Below are 20,525 nucleotides of genomic sequence, written 5' to 3' on the forward strand. Positions count from 1 at the left end.
TCCTCCCTCCCCTCCCCTTCTTTCCCCTCCCTTCCTTCCTCTCCTTCCCCTTCTTTCCCCTGTCCTTTCCTTCCTTCTCTCCCCCTTCCCTCTCTCCTGTATCCTCCCTCCCCTCCCTTTCTTTCCCCTCTCCTCCCTCCTCTCCTTCCCCTCCCCTCCCCTTTCCTTCTCCCCTCTCCTCCTTCCCCTCCCCTCCCTCCCCTCTCCTCCCTTTCTTTCTTTTCTCTCTACTCCCTCCCTTCTCCCCTTCCCTTCTCCCCTCAACTCCCCTCCCCCTCCTCTCCTCCCCTCCTTCCCCTCTTCTCCCTCTCCCTTTCTCTCCCTCCCCTTTTGCTTCTCTCCCCTTCTTCCCCTTCTCTGTATGAATGTACAGAAGCCAGAGGTCAGTGTGCAAAATCCCCTTCAATCTCTTCTCCACTTTTTATGACAGTCTCTCCTAAGGAACATGGCCACATTGATTTGGTAAGATAAATTGGCCAGTATGCCCTAGGCATCCTCCTGTCTCTACCTCCCTAGCACTGGATCACTGGCAGATACCAACCACTTTTTGTGGCTGCTGGGGACTTGAGTTTAGCTCCTCATGCTGTATGTCAAGCACTTTCCTGACTGAGCCATCTTACCTGGTCTTGCTTTTCCAAAGGATAGCTTTTCTATTTTTGCCTGGGGGGGTTCGGGGGTGTCAGTGACGTAATACATGTAAGTTACTGCTAACAGAGGTTAATACTGGGCAGCATCTGAGCTGAGCGTGTCTATTGGACCTGGAATCTGGATAGTGGAATGCAGTAGAGTGACCCATGGAGGTAAGAAGACTGCTTGGGGTCACATCCCAGACAGGCCAGATGACAAGTAAGCATAGTTCATTAGTAATGTGCTATCTCTTCTAAGGTTCCTTAGGACATCATCACTCCTTGAAGCCAGGAGTCTTATTCTCAGGACCTTTCTTGGAGATGGCCCTACACTCCTACCATTGCCCTTCTCTAGTGACCCACATCTCTAGCATCCTTGGGGTGGTGGTAGAGATAGGGCACTTCTCTCTATTTTCCTTATATTTCAGGATCAAACACTCAGAACTAGTTTGGCTTGGAGCACCTTGGAAAAGGCAATGAATCAGGGTGGCCTCTTCCAAAGCTTCTTGGATGAGTCCAATTCTCCAAAGAGCCCAGGTAAGATGGGATGATATATACCTTTTTTATTATATACATTTGAGAAATACAGTGCTTGTCCAATGACAAAGGCAGATTTTTCTTTTCAACAATGACAACAAAAGGTACAGAAGAGACGGGCAGAGAACTGGAACATGGTGCATGTCATCAGGATGAGCCTTCTAGTGAGAATTCTGCTTCCTGTATCTTAAGCACTCTTGTGCATGTATACCGGCTATGGTTAAAGATACACTTCTTACTCTGAGTCATACTGAAAATGTGAAAAGAGTTATTTTTATGCAAGACAATCTTATTTCTACATTTAAGAGCTCTAAAACAAATGCCTCTGGACAGTGTCTCTGAGCCCAGGAGCCCAGCAATACCTCCTTGATTAGCGAAGTCATGGGGCTGTATCCAGGACATAGTCATGCTGATACCAGACATATTCTATACCAACTCTTAACTTGCTGGCTCTAAACCTCTGAACCCCACTTCCTAACCCTTGACATAGTGGGATGGCTTCCAGAGCTCCAAGCATCCCTTTCATGCTAACCTGGCTTTTGCCATCTTTGATAGTTTTTACAAATCATTGGGTGCCATACCTGGGAGCTATTCTCAGGGCCCTTCCTGGAGACAGCCCTACACTCCCACCATTACCCTTCTCTGGGGACCCACATCTCCCACATCCTTGGGGTGGTGGTAGAGATAGGGCACGTCTCTCTATTCTCCTTATATTTCAGAATCAAACACCTCAGAACTAACTTGGCTTGGAGCATCTTGGGAAAGGCAACGAATCAGAGTGGCCTCTTTCAAGGCTTATTCTCCAAAAAGTCCAGGTAAGATGGGATAATATATGCCAGTTTTATTATATACACTAACATACAATTATTGAGAAATATACAATTCCATCCTGCCTGAGTGAGAAAAAATGGAGAGGGGAGGACATTAGGTTGTCGATCATGAAGCAAACTTGAACTGAGTGACGGAAAGGCAGAGATGTTGGGTGGGTTCTAGTCTGGTGCTAAAGGCAAGTTTGGTCATGCAGAAGGGGAGTCTTTGCACTCACCTTGGTTATACATGAATCCAGTTCCTGTTGTACTCCATGCTGGCCTGGTAATGATGAGATGCAGCAAGGTTGGATGGTTCTTGGTAGTGTTCTGTAAAAGTTGCAGTGGGATTGGGATGGCTCATTCATGTGCTTGCCTCTTTCGGAACATTAGAGTCCGAGTTTGATATCCCAGAATCCATGTAGAAAAAGCTGCATTTGTAATCCTAGTGCTGGGGAGGCCAGGCATCCCTTGGGGCTAGCTAACTAGTCAGCCTAGCCTTCTAGGAGTTTTGGGTCAGTCTAAAGACTTTAAAAAAAAAAAAAGATGGATAGCACCTGAGGAACAACATCTAAGGTCCTCTATGTGCACACAAGAGTGAACATGCCTCCCCCCCCCACCAGTTTAATCATACAATTTTCAGGATGACAATCCTTATCATGATTAATAGGGAAGGCAGTGAAGTTCTCACTCTAGAACAGTAACAAGCACCCATAGGACAGAGGCAGGGAGGCCTTCCTGTTAGTGTGGCTATGGGTGGCCTTGGTTAGTGAACCATTTGGAACTTGGGTCTGCTGGATACAGGTTTAGGGCCTCATTATCTGACTGGATTGTTTTCCTCTTACATTGTCTCTTGCTTGGAGACATTTCTGCCAGGTACAAGACCTTCCTGGTAGTCATTGGTTACTAGGTATAGTGATTTGAATAAGAATGGTCCCCTTAGGTTCATATATTTGAATGCTTGGCCCCTGGTTAGTGGAACTGTTTGGGAAGGATTACTAGGTGTGACCCTATTGGTGTAGGTGTGGGCCATTCTGTCCCATGGCAGGTTGAAGACTCCATGGCATAGCCTGGGTCAGCCAGACTCTGAGGTTTCTTCAAAGAACTAGTCTTGGTGCTGCTCCTGAGTTTGTGTGGGCCAATTACATGGAGCCTCCTGACTGCAAGTGTGGCTCAAGCAGGGAACTGTTAACTGCATCTATATTTCATAAGGTTAGAAGTTCACTGGAGCCTTAGGCTTTATGGGTAAAGACTCTTATGAACTATCTGCTGCCATTTGTCCCCCATCTGCCTTCTCACTCTGTACCGCTGCCAGAAATCTGGGCTCCCAGGTACTATCTGGTGCCTGCTTCACCGTCAGGCTCCCTGGGAAAGTGACTTCATAGACCCCAAGTCCTTCTGCCATGGCTCTCTCTTCATGCTAGAGTCCCATGTACCCCAGGCTTCTGCATATATTGCAAAGTGGTCGGGTTTCCAAGAAGGTTACAAAAGCTGTCCAAGGCGTTCTCATGTCCTCAGGTTCCCTAGTGATTGACTTCCTTGAAGCTGCCCAACACCGTGAAGGAAGTCAGGACACAGAGGTGCTGAGCTGTTTACCCCGAAGCTCTTTTCAGATTGTTCTATCAGTTATGTGACTGACATTGGTCTTCTGGGCCAGGCTATAGACGAGGGTGGACTTGTACATTGTCTTAAGAGTCTTTCTGCCTTGGTTCCTTCTAAATTCAAATTCCAGTGCTGGAGTCAACCACCTTTGTAAGTCAGGGACCAGGTGAAATGATGTTAGGTTTTTGTGAGCTGAAATATCTTACCATAAGTTGTTCTGGTTTGCGTGTGCATGTAGTACATCTTGGGGGTGAGGGTAGGGCACACATGTCCCACAGAGTGTGCCAGATTTAAACACTGGGTTCTCTCAAAATCTATTCCCTTGGGACACGGTCTCTCACTGAAGCTGGACCTAGACTGGCAGCCAGCAATAGCTGGACTCGCTGCTGTCTCCACACTCCACAGTGCTGGGGTTACAGGCACTGTACATGACCCAGTCTGGCCTTTCACAGAACTTGGTCATTCTTACCCATGTGAGCAATCCTAGCTGTGGAACCATCCCCCATTATCCAATTAGTTTTATTTGTCCTAAGCGAACACCAAGCAAAATCTAGGCTAATAGGTTGTGGGGATGGCAAAGGGTCCCTGGGAGAGTGTTTCCTCAGCTGCACACCAGCCATTTAGATTGATTGTATTAAGCACTGACTGCCCAGATGAGGGAGGGGAGAGGTTTGGTCCAGGTGCTGGGGGCGAGGGTGTCGCATCCTCATTTGGGAGAGGTGTGTGTGGGGGTCAAGATTGAGCACAACCTAGGCAATGTGACAGATGGCTTTGCCAAACAGCTGTATCTACTTTGAGCCTGTTTGCTTGAGACAGAGTCTCACTGTGTAGTGTAGTCTGGCCTTGAATTGCTGGCAATCCTCCTGCCTCAGTCTACTGAGTGCTGAGATGACAAGCCTGTACCACCATGCTAGATTTTTAGGCCAAAGCTTTCAGTACCAATTAAAGACAAGACTCCACTCTTTCTAGCTGCCTGTCCCTGTTGCCCCAGGCCTAGTGGGGGGTTGACTACACCACCATCGCCCAGGAGCTTGAGGCTAGAAGATCATGCTTTCAAAGCTAACCTTGCCTTAAGCTCCATATCGAATCTGAGGCCAGCCAGAGCTACATGAGACCCTGTCTTTAAAACTGAAAAACAAAAACAAAACAAAAAGACACCCCCCACCCCACCCCCACTCACACTTCAGATTTTCAGATTTCTTCCCATCCCAGAGTTTAGCTTTCCAAGTGAGACCCTCAGAATCCTAGACAGGCAGAGTCAGCTGGGGACAGTGGAAGGGGCTTGGGGGTGGGGAGTTTGGGGATGGGGGTGGGAGTAATAAGGTGGGAAAGGGGTACACCTTTCCAGTTATCAAAGCTCCCATTGTTCCCAGAGAGCTAACCAGAATACCAAGCTTGCAATTAGCAGGGAATAATGGGGTGTGATGGGCGGAGAAGAAGGAAGGACTGGAACTGATTTCAGCCTTACAGTGAGAAGCTGCCTGCTGGTAGAAGCTCCTCTCGTGCTGCTAGCAGACTCAGCCGAGCAGAAATCCTTTGGGGGCGGGGCTGTGCTGGAGGGAGCGATCTGTCTTTGAATAATTTAAACACTGCAGCGCCGCCAAACTAAATGGAGCTTATCAAATGTTACACCTCTGCGAGCTGCACCCGCAGGTGGAGGGATATTAGCTGTAAAGCTTACTCCGGGCTCAGAGAGCCCCAGGACCAGGGCTGTGAGCTCCTGAAAGGAAGATGGTGACTGGTGGGGAGGGGCGGGGCCGCGGGGCTGGCTCTGAAGCCCAGACCAAGAAGCAAGCATCCGGGTATATCCTCGTCAGTGTTAAACACCCACTGTCCTGAGTGGAGAGATTTGGTTTCTTTCTTACTAAAACATTGATTGATTGATTGATTGATTGATTGATTGATTGATTGTGTGTGTGTGTGTGTGTGTGTGTGTGTGTGTGTATACAATTTGTCAGAATTGGTTTATTGGTTTTTTCCTTTTACCATGTGAGTCCTAGGGATTGAACTCAGGTCCTCAAACTTGGTGCCAATCCCCTTTTCCCACTGAGCCATTTTGTTAGCCCTGGTTCCTCTCTTGTGCAGTGAAGAAGTCTAATGGATTACTACTAAGGGCTCAGATAATCTCACTCAGATCAGTCCCCAAACCCATCTCTGCACTTCCTTCTGCTGAGGTGACTTTGGGCTCAGACTCTTTGAAACAGTTAAGTGATAGCAGTTACTGGAATCCCTGATCCTCTGAGGGGAGCACAAACAGATTTGCTCTCAAGACTAAGCAGGACGATCCCCATCATCTGGCACAATGAAATGCAAGAATCAAGCTTACTCTCACATTAAGCAAATGAAAACCAGTACAGACACATTAACAGTCTTTTAGACAAGGAGCGGAGGCCGAGCGTGGTGGCGCGCGCCTGTAATCCCAGTAGCTTGGGAGGCTGGGGCAGGATTGTGCTTGAGAGTTCAAAGCCAGCATCCTGGGTGTCAGACAAGGAGTGGCAGGCAGCGGAGGACAGAGGCTTTGGAGAGAAGGGTTGCTCTGCCTGTTTACTTGGGAGTCCTTGGTAGAAGGGCAGCCCATGGGGAGCCTGGTGGAGAGGTGCATGGAGGAGGCAGCTTGGGGATTTCACAGGGTCAAGGTAGCCAGAGCTCAAAGCAGAGGATAGGTGAGTATAGCTACACAGAGAGCTCTACAGACCTGTCAGGTTCTCCGCTCATATCTAACAGAGATCAGAGGGACACATTTGTGCAAGGTGCTGCCTGGTTCTCAGGGAAGGAACCCTTTGAAAGAATGGGCGTAGTCAGAGGCCTCACAGATCAAGAGTAGTTCCTTGATGCACGGGCACCTCAGAAGCCCTGGCTTTGGTAGTGGGAATTAGTTCAATTTGCCCTGCACTTGAGGCTTCTCTGGTCCCAGTGGGTCTCATTTAAAACTTAAAAGGAATAGAGTGCTTTTCTGTCACCCATCTGGTCCCCAGAGTAAAAGTTCAAGAACGAGAAAAGACACAGAATCCCAAAAGGCAAAATTCACACAGCCAATTAACAATCAGAGTACAAAGCTGGGATGGGGCACACCTCTAATTGGAGTACTTGAGAGGTTGAGATGGGATGAGTTTAAAACCAACCCAAGGAATAAAGGAAGCCCTGTCTCACAAACAAACAAAGGAAACAAAACAAACAAACACCCTATAATCAAAAAGAGGGTGCGGGAAGATGGCTCTTTAGGATCCAACTTCACATCCTCAACTCCTATGTGACATCAGGTATGGTGTTGAGTGCCTAATGCCGGGGAGGTGGAAACAGGAGCTTGCTGGCCATCTAGTCCAGTGCTCACTGAGCCTCAAGTTCAGTGGCAGACCTTATCTCAAAAATAAGGTGGAAGGACTGGAGAGATGGCTCAGCAGTTAAGAGCACTGGTTCAGGGCTGGAGAGATGGCTCAGCAGTTAAGAGCACTGGTTCAGGGCTGGAGAGATGGCTCAGCGGTTAAGAGCACTGGTTCAGTTCCCAGCAGCAGATGGTGGCTCACAACCATCTGTAGCTCCAGTTTCAGGGATCCAGTGCCCTCTTCTGAATTGTACAGGCACATAGGCATACATGCATACACATAAAAGAATTAAATACAAATAAACAAAGTAGAAAGGTGATTGAGAAAGATACCAGATGTCAGCCACTGGCCTCCACATGCACATACACACACATAGACACACACACACACACACACACACACACACACACACACACGATGAGGGGGAAGTGCAGTCACATACATGCACACATAGAGAAAATAAACAAACATAGAAAAAAATAAATCCATAAGCATTACTTAAAAGGGGCTGAAGAGATGGCTCATTGGTTAAGAGTACTTTCTGCTCTTGTGGAGAACCTGTGTTTGGTTCCCAGCACCCACAAAGCGGCTCACGATCATATGTAACTCCAGTTCCAGGGCATCCTATGCCTTCTTCTGGCCTTCATAGGATAAACGAAACAAGACAATCAGCATACAACCAAAGAAGCAGGAAAATAGAACCCGTGATGAGCAGAAACAAGTTCAGAGATTGTCGACACAGCTGTTAGGATCCACAGACAAGTCATTGCATCTGCCGCTGTGCTTTCCACATGCAAGGAAGGTAAAGAAAAAGCAGGAGCTCCAGATAAATACAGGGAAGATTTAAACAGACCCCAAAGCACACATAGAGATGGAGGAACGAGCTAACAGATCATTTGTCCCATAAAAGACCGGGCAGGATAAATCACAGCTTAGACGCTGCAGCAAAAAAAGGAGGGAACTTGAAGAAGTCATAATGGAAACTGTCCAAACTGCAACGGAGTGGAGATGATGAGAAAACAAAGGTGTAATTCCGCCAACACCAAACCAGGACAACTGTTGACACACTCAAGTCTGAGGAGGAGACAGGTGCACAGGGCCTGAGCTTCCCTTGGAGAGGTCTGACTGAGAATGATTGTCATTGAATGCCGCTATGCCTTGTGGCCTTGAGTTCTGTCTCCCCTGTAGCATTACTGTATTGGAAGCCCTCATAGTAATGAGATGCTGCTGATGCTCCGGACTAAGTTGTGGAGCTGTAAGTGCAGGGATTCCCTAGAAGCCTTCCTTTCACAACTGTGAACTTGATTACTATCCCACCTAGCCAATGAGACAGGCACCCAGAGTCTCATAAAGGCAGAGCAGGGCCAGGCGCCTTGGGCAACTCTGTTTAAGTGTGTAAGTTGGATGGTTTTGTGAGCCATCAGGATACTGAACGTACCCAGGATCGTAGATGGAACACAGTTCTGAGTCCACCCCATAGTTAAACCTGAGTGAGTGGCCAAACCTCCGGGCTCACACTTCTGTTCTATGAAGTAAGAATGTTAGAACCAGTGATCACTCATACTGGTTTCTGTCACGTGTGCAGTCCTTTCCCCAGGGGCTTGTCTCATTTGTGTGAGCTATCCTGGTGGTGTAGCTATCTAGGGACCAATTCGTTAATCCTAGCTGGTGTCCCAGGGAACCGGTCTTCATGTTGGAAAAAAAATGCAGTTTTAGACTATCCACAAAACCTCATTGCCAGTATCAAGGTAGTGGGTAGTTACAGTGGTTACAAGAATGTTGCCCCCATAGGCTCAGATGTTTGAACACTTGGTGGTGATGGTTGGGTGGTTGAAGAGGTGTGGGCTTGCTGGAGGAGATATGCTTCTCTCTGTTTCCAGCTTGTGGTTCAGGATGTGAGTCCTCATCTTCCTGCTCCGGCTGCCACACTGGCTGCTTGTGGGCCTTGCTCCCCTGCTGTGATGGATTCAGCATCCTAGAACAATAAGACAAAACAAAATCCTTCTAGGAGTTGCCTGGGTCATGCTGCTGTATCAACACAATAGAAAAATAAGATGATATTTCCATTGGATGACTCCCAGAACATATAGCTAGGTCAGGTGACAAAGGCTAAAGGTTTGTTTGTTTTCTTCCAGGAGATTCAAAGAAGATGACCCTGAACTTGAAGTATTTAGAGGGATGGTAAGTGTTACCGGGGGTCGCTTTTTGCTGTTCAAACTTTCATGACTTGGCATGCAACCTGCACTAAGTCAGAAATAACCAATTATTTGACAAAGTCATGAAGGACTTGAACACAAGCCATAGGCACCTCAATGTGAATCTCCACATTTCTGTCAGCACGAACTCAACGGTTGCCATCTCTCTCAGAAGAGAACTGCTGTCGCTTCTGTGCCCCTAGCTTGCAGGTTCTCATAATGGCATATATCCTCCAAACCACTATGCATTTTACCCTAAAGTACTATAAGAGAAGTGCAGAAGTCACCACACACCACTCCTGCCTCCAAAGGTAGTTCTGGAAACTGTCTCCCCACAGCATTGCATCACTGTAGTCAAATGACCGATCACTTCACAGAACCCCCATCACTCTGCGTTCCAGTTTCTACAAACGTCTCAACTCCAGGCTTCAGTCTGTGGTCGTGTGTGCCACCTGGCAACATGGATTTGCTCAAGACTGGAATCAATGGTCTTAGGCAATTTCCAGGCCTCGCTGTCTGGGTTCCTCTGGCTGCTTTCCCTCGTGGTCCCTTTCAGCTTACTGCTGTGTCCCCTGTCTGTTCTTCCTTTTAGCCTGTTGAACTGGGCATTCCTCCTAGTTGCAGAAGCCTTCCTCAGGGAAAGGAAGGTGCACGTGGTAGAATTGTGTTGCCCACACTGTAGCTTTAACATCAGACTGTCCTTTGTCCTTCCTTCTCCTAGACCAGTTCTCTTCTGAAGAACCCTACAGTTTAGTTTGGTTCCATTTGACAAAAAGGTAGTGAGTTCCCACTTGTGCCAGGCATGTAAATAGGAGACAAGGTCTCCAAATTGGATAAGACCCAACTCTTGAACTCAAGTGGTAGCTACAATCAGATGCCACCAGCACACACAGAGAAGGGCTTTTTAATGGAGGATGTGGAGCACTGGGGTACAGGACAGCAGGGGCCCCTTCATTTAATCTGTAGTCAGAGTTTCCAGGACATGTCTCCTGAGATAGTCTTGAAGAATGGATGGGCATTATACCAGCCAAAGAAGGGGAGATGGACAGACCAGGCAGGAGAAGACCCAGGCAGGACACATCTGCGTATTAAGGGGATCGTGTTGGTGTACTGGACCGAGGGGATGTAGGAGGCTAGTTCAGAACTGATGAAGCTGGGGGCTGGGCAGTAGGAGTGGGTAGATCTGAAAGAGCAGAGCTTGGAGGGCCTATGGGGGGGTGAAGGAGGACATAAAGAGCATGAATAGATACAGACACACATCACTAGACAGATGCTTGTGTCCATTATTAAAGGGAGGGGACAAAATGTGAGGAAGAGACAAGGGTGGTTTGGAATCATTCTTAGAAGTGTTTAATGTTTGGTGTCTGAAGAGCCTTTATTATAGCTTCCTCACTGGGGTTGGGTAGGTTTACGTTAAGTGTGCTGCTTGGGTGCTCAAGTATGTACGCCTGAGCTCTGGGGCGGGGGTGGTATGGAAAGCACGGATGTTGCTAGAAGATAAATAGCAACTGTCATTCTGAGAATCACTGGTGCCACTGAGTCACAGATAGAAAAGAGCTATGGGCCAACATAGTGGCAGAGTGGCAGAGTGTGGCGGCCAGATGCTGTTGGGAAGAATTTTAAGGACAGTATAGAGATTTCTAGCATTCAGTTCTAAAGATCCAAGAAGTCAAAGCCCCCAAATAGCACCATAAACTGAAGAACAGGCATGAGGTCACAGGTGTCATTTGCTAATGCCATTTGGCTTAGAAGGAGGAAAAGAAAGGTGCTCTTGGGTCAGTCTTCTGGCCTGGGCACTTTGTCCCATTAGAAGGAGAGGGGCAGAAAGACTAAAGCAATGGTCAGCCCTGCATGCATGCACAGACAAGCTAACATTATACAGACCAAGCAGACTACATTTGGGAATACGCATGTGTATACAAATATTCATGTAACAACTATTAATAAAAAAAAGAGGCCATGAATTTGAGAGAAAGGAGGGTTTGGAGTGAGGAAAGGGAAGGGAGGGAGAAATAATCTGAAGTTAAAATATGGGAGCTAAGCAGTTGACACACTAACACTATTGAGCCAGTCACACATTTGTCTGTCCTGGAAGCCACATGTTTGTCCTGGAAGCCAAGCCTCTCATGTGCTCCTTGAGAGTCATGGGGATCCACTAAGCCTGTGTCCTTCCTTCCAGAAAATCCCACAGATTGACTTGGAGCATAGTGGTTCTCCCAGCTTGAGCACCTGCTGTTTCTTAGCCTGTCTCCCTCTCCAGCATCTGAGCACCTCTGTGTCCTGGCCCCTTCCTTCAAGCTCAACCCTTCAAAAGGCCTCTCTCTGATAGCAAAAACATGGCACCCCAATAGTAGTGGATCCCACATGCTATGTTTTTTATCGCCCATTTTTCTCTCTTACCCAACTGAGGTCTTTCTAAGTTACAATACATTTAAGGGTTGGACACCTTCTTGTATTGTTTTGGTGTTTTTATTAGTTGACTTAGGGTTTCACTGTAGACCCTTAAACTCACCCTCTTTCTGCCTCATCCTCCTCAGTGCTAGGATGACAAGTGTGTGCAGCTATACTTAGAAAACCACATCCAAGAGCAGGGTGTAGTAACACACACCCAGCAAAGGCAGGCAGATCTCTGAGTTCAAAGCCAACCCGACCTACAGAGTGAATTCCAGGGCAGCCAGAGAAACCCTGTCTCAAAATACTAAAAAAAAAAAAAAAAAAAAAAAAAAAAGTAAATAAAAATAATAAAATAAAAAAAGAAAGCCACAATGGAGTCCAGTCCCAAGGATACAAAACAACTCCCACACCTAAGGTTCAGGGAACACCGGATAAAAGAGGGTGGGAAGTTTGTAAGAGACAGGAGATCAGGGAGTTTGCCGAGACTGAATCTCCTAGTAATGTCAAAATTCATACCCATAAAGTCTCACCAACATGACTATCCAAACAGTAACTGAACAAGGACAGCAGCAGAGAGGCCAAAGTGGACAAGGAAAGAACACACGGCCTCGACCCTATACAAGAACTACAGCCAACTAAGAAATGCAAGGAGTGGGGCTGGGGATTTAGCTCAGTGGTAGAGCGCTTACCTAGGAAGCGCAAGGCCCTGGGTTCGGTCCCCAGCTCCGAAAAAAAGAACCCCCCCCCCCCAAAAAAAAAAAAGAAATGCAAGGAGTGGAAGAAATAGCTTCTCCAGGGAAGAGAAAACGTATTGGTTATCCAATACCAAATGGTCAGCCTGGCATGCATGCACAGACAAGCTAACATTATACAGACTGAGCAGACTACATTTCGGAATATACATGTGTATACAAATATGCATGTAACAACTATTAATAAAAAAAAAGAGGCCATGAATTTAAGAGAAAGGAGGGTTTGGAGTGAGGAAAGGGAATGGGGGGGGGGGGGATGATGTAATTATACTCTAAGAAAGAACAAAACAAAACCAAAAAACACCCACCCCAAGTTCTGGCTAAGATGGCGATCCAATGGAAAGAAGTCTTCAAGTGAGACTTGAAACCTCCTGACTGGCTCTAGATGCAGGCTATTGGATCCTCCTGCCTCGGTCCCCTGAGGGCTGGGAGTAGAGGTGTGTGCCACTATGCCAGGCTTTAAAATTCGTAGTTTAATTAAACTGATAGAGTCTCCTGTATTCCAGGCTGACCTTGACTTTGCTGTGTAACTGAATGTCCTTGAATGTCAGCTCCTCCTTCAACCTCCTCCCAAGTACAGCAATTACAGGCACATGTCCTCATTCTCACAACTATGAACTTAGTCTCACAAAGTGGATGGCTTTCTACGTCCTTCCCAACACGTGGACACAGATACACACATACACAGACTGACCCATTGGCACACAGACCAACATATGTATGTCATGACACATGCATACACACATACATTGCCACGTGTTCACAGACATATTGATGCACACATGTATGACACATGCACACGCTGACTCGCTTAGACACTGTCGCACACACATTGACATGCATGTGTACACGCTCAGAGGTCACAGCCACAGTGGTCGATATAGAAATACCTCCAAAGTCCCTTTATTTTTCTTGTCCTTGATTAGAGTCTATAGCATTTGGAAAATGTTAGGCGTAGGAGGCCTTTTGGTTTTGGGCTAGGCTAAAACTCCCTGCACATATTTGGAGGGTGTCCAGGCCCTGTGAGCATGCTCACGGAGCAGATAACAGTGACCTTGTTGTCAGGGAGGATGGCCCACCGGGGCCAAGGAGCTGTGCTGGCTGCTGAGGTCACCTCTCCTCCCCGCTGCACCTGGGAAGGCTCTGATGCCAAGACCCCATCCCCATGCTCAGCGCTCAGCCTTCTGGGCCTATGTCCTTCGGTGGGAAGCAGGGCTCAGCTCTCTAGGAGGAGGCGGTGAGCAGAGTGCTGACCTTGCAGAGTCAAGGTAGAGAAGAGCCCAGCTCTCTCTCTCTGAAGACCTGCTGGCTGCTGGCCAAACTCCCCCATTTTGTCTTTCAAGAAAAGCAAAGCAGGCCTTTATAAAATGGTGATTGGTTTCTCAGGGCTTAATGTAGCTCAGCCCAGCTCGCTAATGTGAGATCCAAGGCTAGCGGTTCTGACTAAAACACGCATGCTGTGTTTGTGTATGTGAACTAATTCTCAAAGTTTGGAGCTAGAAATCCAGAGGACAGATCATTAAACGATCCCTCTGCATACCCCCTTGGGTATCCTGTTCAGAGAGCAAGGTGATACGGGGACTTGACACTCTCCTGGTTCCTGTCTCTGTTGCTTCCCTGACTATTGAGCCACCCTGGTCAGAACTGAAAACTTTTCCCACATGACAGTGCTTATTCTTTAAAAATATGTATTTTGTGTGTGTGTGTGTGTGTGTGTGTGTGTGTGTGTGTGTGTGGTGTTGCCTTCTATCTCTGTCATTCCTATGAGGCTGGGTCTCTCTTTCAGTCCAGGGCCCACACTTTCTTGCTTGGGCTGGAAGTCTGTAAGCCCTAGAGGTTTCCTTGTTTCAGCTCTCATCAGAGATGCAGTTATAGACATCTGTGGGGACACTTATCTTGCTGTATGATTGCTGGGAGATCTAAACTCTAGTTCTCAAGATGGTGGAGCAAGCACCCTTAACTGATGAGCTGTTTCTCCAACCCTTATCTTTGAAAGCTGTCACCCTACATTTAGTAAATACTCAGAGAGAGACTGACTGAGAGCTGGGGACCAATGTGTGACTGGACACACATAGTTGATGAGGAAGTGAAGGGAGACAATGGGAAGACATTAGTGGGCCAGAGGTAGGGTGCTGGGATACATCTGATGGAGAAGGTTACTCAGCTGGGAGTCAGATCCTTAGAGCACTTCAGACTGAGGGGAAAGGATGTACAAAGGGGAACAGTGTGGCCCCTTGACTTGGGCAAGAGTGGCCATTGGCATACAGGTGGAGAGAGGGTCAGGACCAGCCAACATCTGGGCCAGGGTTCAGGAGGCCTTGCTATGGTGACTTGTGTAGAAGAAGGCAGGGGGTAGAGTTGAGCCTGTGGCCACCGGGCAGGAGGCAGGGGGTAGAGTTGAGCCTGTGGCCACCGGGCAGGAGGCAGGGGTAGTGTTGAGACTTGACCAGGTCTCCCTCAGCATACAGCTCCTGGCTCTGATCTGGAAGCTCACCAATAGTTGGAAGTCCCTCCCAGTCAGTCGGCGCCTCTGCTGAGTGAGGCTTTCCTTTTCATGGAACATTCGAGTGTTGTGCACAGGGTGGAACACAGTGTTTTAGAAAAGGGAGGTTTAACATTCGATCTTCCTCCTGGTCTCTCTCCTCTTACAGTTGACATTAGCCCTGTGGTAGCCATAATCACAGCCAGCTCACACTGCATGGCCTCTTGAAAGCCAGAACCTTCCCCGCCTAGGCTCTAGCACTGGAGTATGGAGGTCCGTGTCTCCCACTATCAGCAAGGCACATTTACTGTTATTTACAGCCTTCCCCCGGAGTTCAGGGGTATCTCGCCTACCCTCCTCTGTAAAGCTGAGACGCTTGGAGCTTTGGCTTCTGTGTTGACGGTGGCTCAGTTTTGCTCCACAAGTGGTAGAGGAAGACAAATACTACTTTTTCGTTCCATGGGGCTGCAAAGAGACTTGAATATGTGCATATTACTGACATACATTATTAATTGATAATGGGCTCATTATATTCATCATGGCGCTTTCATGCAGATACATGATGCCTTTCAATTATATTCCTCCCCGCAATTACCTTCTCGGTTTTCAAACTAAGAGCTCTATTTTATACGCATGGGTGTTTTGCCTGCACTTGTCTGTGCACGACATGTGTGCAGTGCCTACAGAGGTTAAAGATGGTGTCAGGTCATCTGAAACTGGAGTTACAGAGGGTTCTGAGCCACCACGTGGATGCTGGGAACCGCACCTGCGTCCTCTGGAAGAGCAGCTAGGTTACTTAAGCCACCTCTCCAGCCCCACCTTTACCTTCTCTTGGCTCCTCCCATTCTTTTGGCCCTTCCCATCCCCATTTATCTTCCTCTTCTCAATTCATCCCATTCTCATTCCACATCCTTTTGTGTGTGTGACCCAATGAGTTTCAGCAAGAAGGCTGACAGGACCATGACCTTACAACGGCCACATCACTGGAGAAAGTTTCCCTTCCACCCCTAAGGACATTGGTTGTCAGTAGTACTTCAGGGAAAGGCGTGAGTTCCTACCTGAAGAAATATTTTCTAAAAGTTACTATGGAGAACTTTTTTATTATATTATATTTTATTTTTTATTTTGAGGAGACAGTGTGCTACTTGGGATATAGAGCAGGTAGAGAAACCCATTGGCTCTGCTCACCTTCTGGAAGCCTCATCTGGTCTTTAGGCTGCCTTGTGGCCCACCAAATAAACTCCAGAAGGGCTTAGCTTTCACGGTGAACTGCTTTCCTAAGGTTGCTCTGTTGAGCCCAGAGAGAGCCTGGTGGTCTATGCTTCTCTTTTCTGGGACCTCTGGAAGAAAGAAAGGGGATTGTGGTGTGTGTGTGTGTGTGTGTGTGTGTGTGTGTGTGTGTGTGTGTGTGTGTGTGAAGTGGGGGTCACGTTATTGAGGTGGAGGGAAGGGAGCTGTTTGATTAATGGGTGTCCTGTGAACCTGCACGTTTGCCCAAGGCTGCATTCCTGGGCTTTCAAACTCAGGGCAGTTTGATAAGCTGAGACCAAAGTCCCCTTTCCTCCCAACAAGGAGAGCAAACAGGGCTACTCACTAATCCCAACCCTGGCCTCCAGGGCCGTTTCTCGGCAACCAGTCTGCCAAGTGGCTTTTCACAGGCCAATCAATGAGGCAGCCCTAGTCTTCTGGGAAACCGTGGCCGATTCGTGGTATAGCCTCTTGCCTGGAAGGAGGGGTCTGAAGAAGGAGGTTATGGCTTACAGAGCCTGGGCATTGATCTGAAGGCCCTTCATTGCAGAGTACCTGTCATTAAGCCAACTTTCCTTCCCCAGGACTCTTCCACAGGACGCTCCTTCCCCTCCTCTTCCGGCACCAGTTCTACCAGAGCTGCAGCTTATCAGCGGGCCTCTTTCCATCCCTCCAGGGCCTCTGAATGTTCTTTCCAGGCACCTGGACTACTTCTTTCTCATCTAAGGAGGCTTCTTGCCTCTTAAGCCCATGTGAGGCCCCTGGTCCATGTGGGGCCCTTCCTCCTTTAGGCTCTTCATGCTCCTAGCGTCATGACTCAGAGCTCAGGGAGCACCAACTATTCAAAAGCACTGTCTGTGTCTTGGTTTAGTATCACCAGCTCCAGAGGAGACACATTAAATGCAGTGCTTAAAGCTGGAGTGACCCCCAGTGGAGAGCACACTGTTACCTTTGGCAGCATCAGACTAAGGAAGTGGGCATGGAGCAGACGACAGGTCCAAGGCAAGAAGTGGGAAGCATCCAGGCTGAAGGAACCAATCAGACAGAAGGGAAGGCTCTTCCACATGGAAGACAGTCCGGAGTTAGGGAAAATAGCTGTTCCTCGGAAGTCCCAGGAGATGTCTATGGGGTTGTGTTTAGCCTCGACCAGCTCCCATTCTCCTGTCTAAGTGTTCCTTTTTCTGGTAGGGCCCATGCTCTGTAACATGCTTTTAATCATGTCCCTTATTCTCAACCAGAGATGATTGTGGCCACGATGGACCCTAAGGAACCTTAGAGTTTCCTGTCTAGAGACTTGAGCAGAGAGTCATATTTCAATGTTTGACTCTAATGGGAAATAATGTAGTTTGAGTTTGACTTTACACAGGGAGGAACAGCGAGTAGGTCTGTAAAAGAGGAGGGCGGCTGGAATAGAGGGCACACAGTAGGCTCACAGGCACTTTTACTCCATTGAGCCTTGGAGTCACCAAATTCCTGAGAGGAGATGCTGGTAACAGTTTCCTTGAGGACGGGAAACAGTCTTAGAGAGGTTAAGTGACTCCCCTTAGCACATGCAGCTAGTCAGAAACGGGATCAAACCTCACCATCATGCTGAAGCTGTTCCTATCTTTGCCTACAGCAACAGCATAAGGTCAGGCTCATGTCTCGGGGAAACCTGCTCCATCCATATACCTCACTTTGAAGGAATTTTGACTAAAATCATGAAAGAAACAGAGCTTGGCTTTCTCTCTCTCTCTCTCTCTCTCTCTCTCTCTCTCTCTCTCTCTCTCTCTCCCTTCTTCCCTCCCTCCCCCCCTCTCTCTTTCTCTCTCATCTTCCCTCTCTTCAGTTCAAGGTGACTTATAACTCACTGTGAGTCCACATTGGCTTTGAACTCGTGGCCCTCTTGTCTCTGCTTCCCAAGTGCCAGGATTAAGTGTATACTATCATACCTGTTTTGATTTGTTTGTTCGTTTATTTTGCTTTGTTTTACCTATCTGTCTGTACCCTATCTATCCATTTCCCCTCCAACCTACTTATCTATCTATCTATCTATCTATCTATCTATCTATCTATCTATCTATCTATCTATCTATCTATCTATCTACTTAACTGTGCTTCTAATCCAGCCACCCAGCCACCCATCCATCCAGTTGACATAGCTAGCCAATTGGCCACCAGCAGTTGTATTCTGAGCCCTTTCATGTGTGCCATGGTGACACTCACTGGAATATATTCTTCAGATCTTCCCACTGTGGTAGCTGTCCATGTTTCTAAACTGCATGGCCCAGAGAGGCCATTGTCTTGGTCTGATTCCTGCGTGGAGAGATTACAAATGCAGGCTCTGGGCTCTATTTAGAGCCAAGAGCAGCCTCCATATCTGCTTTCCTAGCAAGTTCCCAGAGGGGTGTGCTGTAGTAACGCCTGGGTAGAACCTTGGATAAGGGTATTAGGAAAGCAAAGGTGAACGCAGGGGTTGTAGGGAGAAATGAGGGCAGGAGAGAGGGGGGAAAAGAAGAAGGAAGAGGAGGAGGAGGAAGGAGAGGGAGAAGAAGAGGGAAAAGAGGAAGGCGGAGGAGGACAAAGAAGAGGATGATGATGACAATGATGATGACAACAACAAGAGAGAATTCAATGAAGCCTGAGATCCCCCAAGGAAGACCTCCTCTGATGTCTCCTAACGTCCTTACTAATGTCTGGGGCTTCTAGGGGGAGGAAAAGCCAGGGCATTGAGCAGCCTGGGTAAATTCTAAGCATCCTTTTTGACAGTGAGGAACCTGCCAACATTGCCAGAGGGCATTTTTTAGGAAATTAAGAGAAGAGAAAATGTTTAACTTTAGCTTCTGTCCAATAATAAAAATGTCACTCTCACCCCCAGATGCTGAATGGATGCTGTGAAGAGGAACCAGGTTATGGCCAGTCTGTGCTTCAGGTCTGAAGAAACAAAAGAAAAATAGTGAGGGTGTGACTGGGGAATCTGGAGGCTTTAGCAACACTGACTGTCCTCATGGAGAAGCTGGAGGCTTTAGCGACTGCCGGTTCCCAGCATTCAGCATGATCCCATCTTCCAGTGCCATGTGTGTTGCAAGCAGCGAGACCCACAACCTGCTCTAACAAGGGGGGTGGGGGGGTGCATCTTGGCTTCTCCTCATACAGGTCCCGAGCCACAGTGGGGAAAGAGAGCCATCTTTGCATTACAAAGGAGAGTGTCCGCTCACTCAAAGCCTGGATGTGACATTACTGAGACACTGTCACTAGGGGTCCAGGCTCCCAACTGATATCCTGGGCAAGGTCATGTGTCACCTCATTCCCCATTTTTCCTGACATTAGTCCCCAAGCCTAGCTGTTACCCAGCAAGCTTTTCACTCTTCAGCCTCGCTCAAGGCTTTCAGCAACATGTCTTAGAACCCTGCCTCCCCAGCTTGCCCCTGTCCCCAGACCAGTTTCTCCCCCTTTCCTCAATAGTGTGTGAAAGGAAAAGGAATTCCCGTTATCCTCAGGTCTCCAGAAGGACAAGCCTCAAAGTGTGAACAGAAAGTGCTTGCCAAGTGCGCCCAAGTGGTTATTTTAATCGTGTGGAACAAGTCCCCTCTTCATGGAAAATTTTCTACTCTAACACCTGCAGCATTAAAAGCGTCCTGGCTCCTTCTCCCCTGGGCTACCAGGACTCACTCTTTTACCAGGGCAGGATGCCAACTCAGGTAATTATTTCTGTCCTTCCTTTCCCCTAGACCCCTCCCTTCCCAACCCCCACCCCACCACCCCCTGTCCTGTGGGAGCAATTCTGTAATTTTTTTTTTCTTCTTGCTTTTGTGGCTTCCAGAACCAACATGCAGACATGAGTGGTGCCCGCCCCTTCAGCAAAGTCTTCTCTGGGATCCCTGGATCAGGCTTGTCCCTGCCCTCTGGTTGTGTTCCTCTGCTCCCTTCCTGTTTCATTTGGTTAACACAGAACCTGGGGCTCGATTTGTGTAGGACTGACATGGCATCTTTGTGGAATAAACCCATGGGCGCCTTGCTCTTCAACATACACCCCAGCCACTCCGTGCTTCTGACCTTACTGAGTAGGACCAACCAAGCAGTGTTGCTCCCAGGATACTCTGAGTTATTTAACATGTTTCCTGTCTTGTCTTCTGCCATAGACAACCCATCACCTGTTCACGTGCTGTGTGCCAGCTAGCATCATGTCCAGGGCAGTCATAAACGATCCACCCACACAGCAGCATCAGCACAAGTGGGGTAGGGCCATTAACGGAGCGATGGGGCGGACTGCCTGATTCTCTAGCCTCCTGGTTAGGATTTGCATGATTGCCCCGGAGGGTGGATTCTATGGAGCTGCACTAATTTAGAAACTGCACACACAGCTATGCTGCTTTGTAGAGATGGGAGCTGAGAGTGTGTCTGTGTGTCTGTGTGTGTCCTTGGGTACACATGTGGGTATATGTTGAGACTAGAGATCTAGTGTTTTCTACAGTCACTCTTCACCGTACGTTTGAGACAGGTTCTCTCACTGAACCTTGAGCTTACAGATTCTGGTGCACTGGCTGGTCAGAAGTTCCCAGGACGGTCCTGCCTCTGCCT

At 48.0% G+C, this 20,525-nt stretch overlaps 1 long non-coding RNA gene across 2 annotated transcripts in view; it reads left to right on the forward strand.

Moving 5' to 3' along the window:
* Positions 1-19,974, forward strand: part of LOC120097012 (uncharacterized) — a 55,450-nt gene extending 35,476 nt beyond the window's left edge. Inside the window, exons 3-8 of one of the 2 annotated variants that reach the window (XR_015638859.1) lie at positions 1,055-1,163; positions 1,883-1,978; positions 9,030-9,075; positions 18,823-18,876; positions 19,445-19,645; positions 19,768-19,974. This is a non-coding gene — a long non-coding RNA (uncharacterized LOC120097012). Of the gene's footprint in view, positions 1-1,054; positions 1,164-1,882; positions 1,979-9,029; positions 9,076-18,822; positions 18,877-19,409; positions 19,646-19,767 lie in introns of both variants that reach the window. The other variant, XR_015638860.1, reaches the window with a different exon arrangement.
* The last annotated feature ends 551 nt before the right edge of the window (positions 19,975-20,525 follow it).

The sequence above is a fragment of the Rattus norvegicus genome, chromosome 15 (genome assembly GCF_021556685.1).
Source record: "Rattus norvegicus strain SHRSP/BbbUtx chromosome 15, alternate assembly SHRSP_T2T, whole genome shotgun sequence".
Taxonomy (NCBI): domain Eukaryota; kingdom Metazoa; phylum Chordata; class Mammalia; order Rodentia; family Muridae; genus Rattus; species Rattus norvegicus.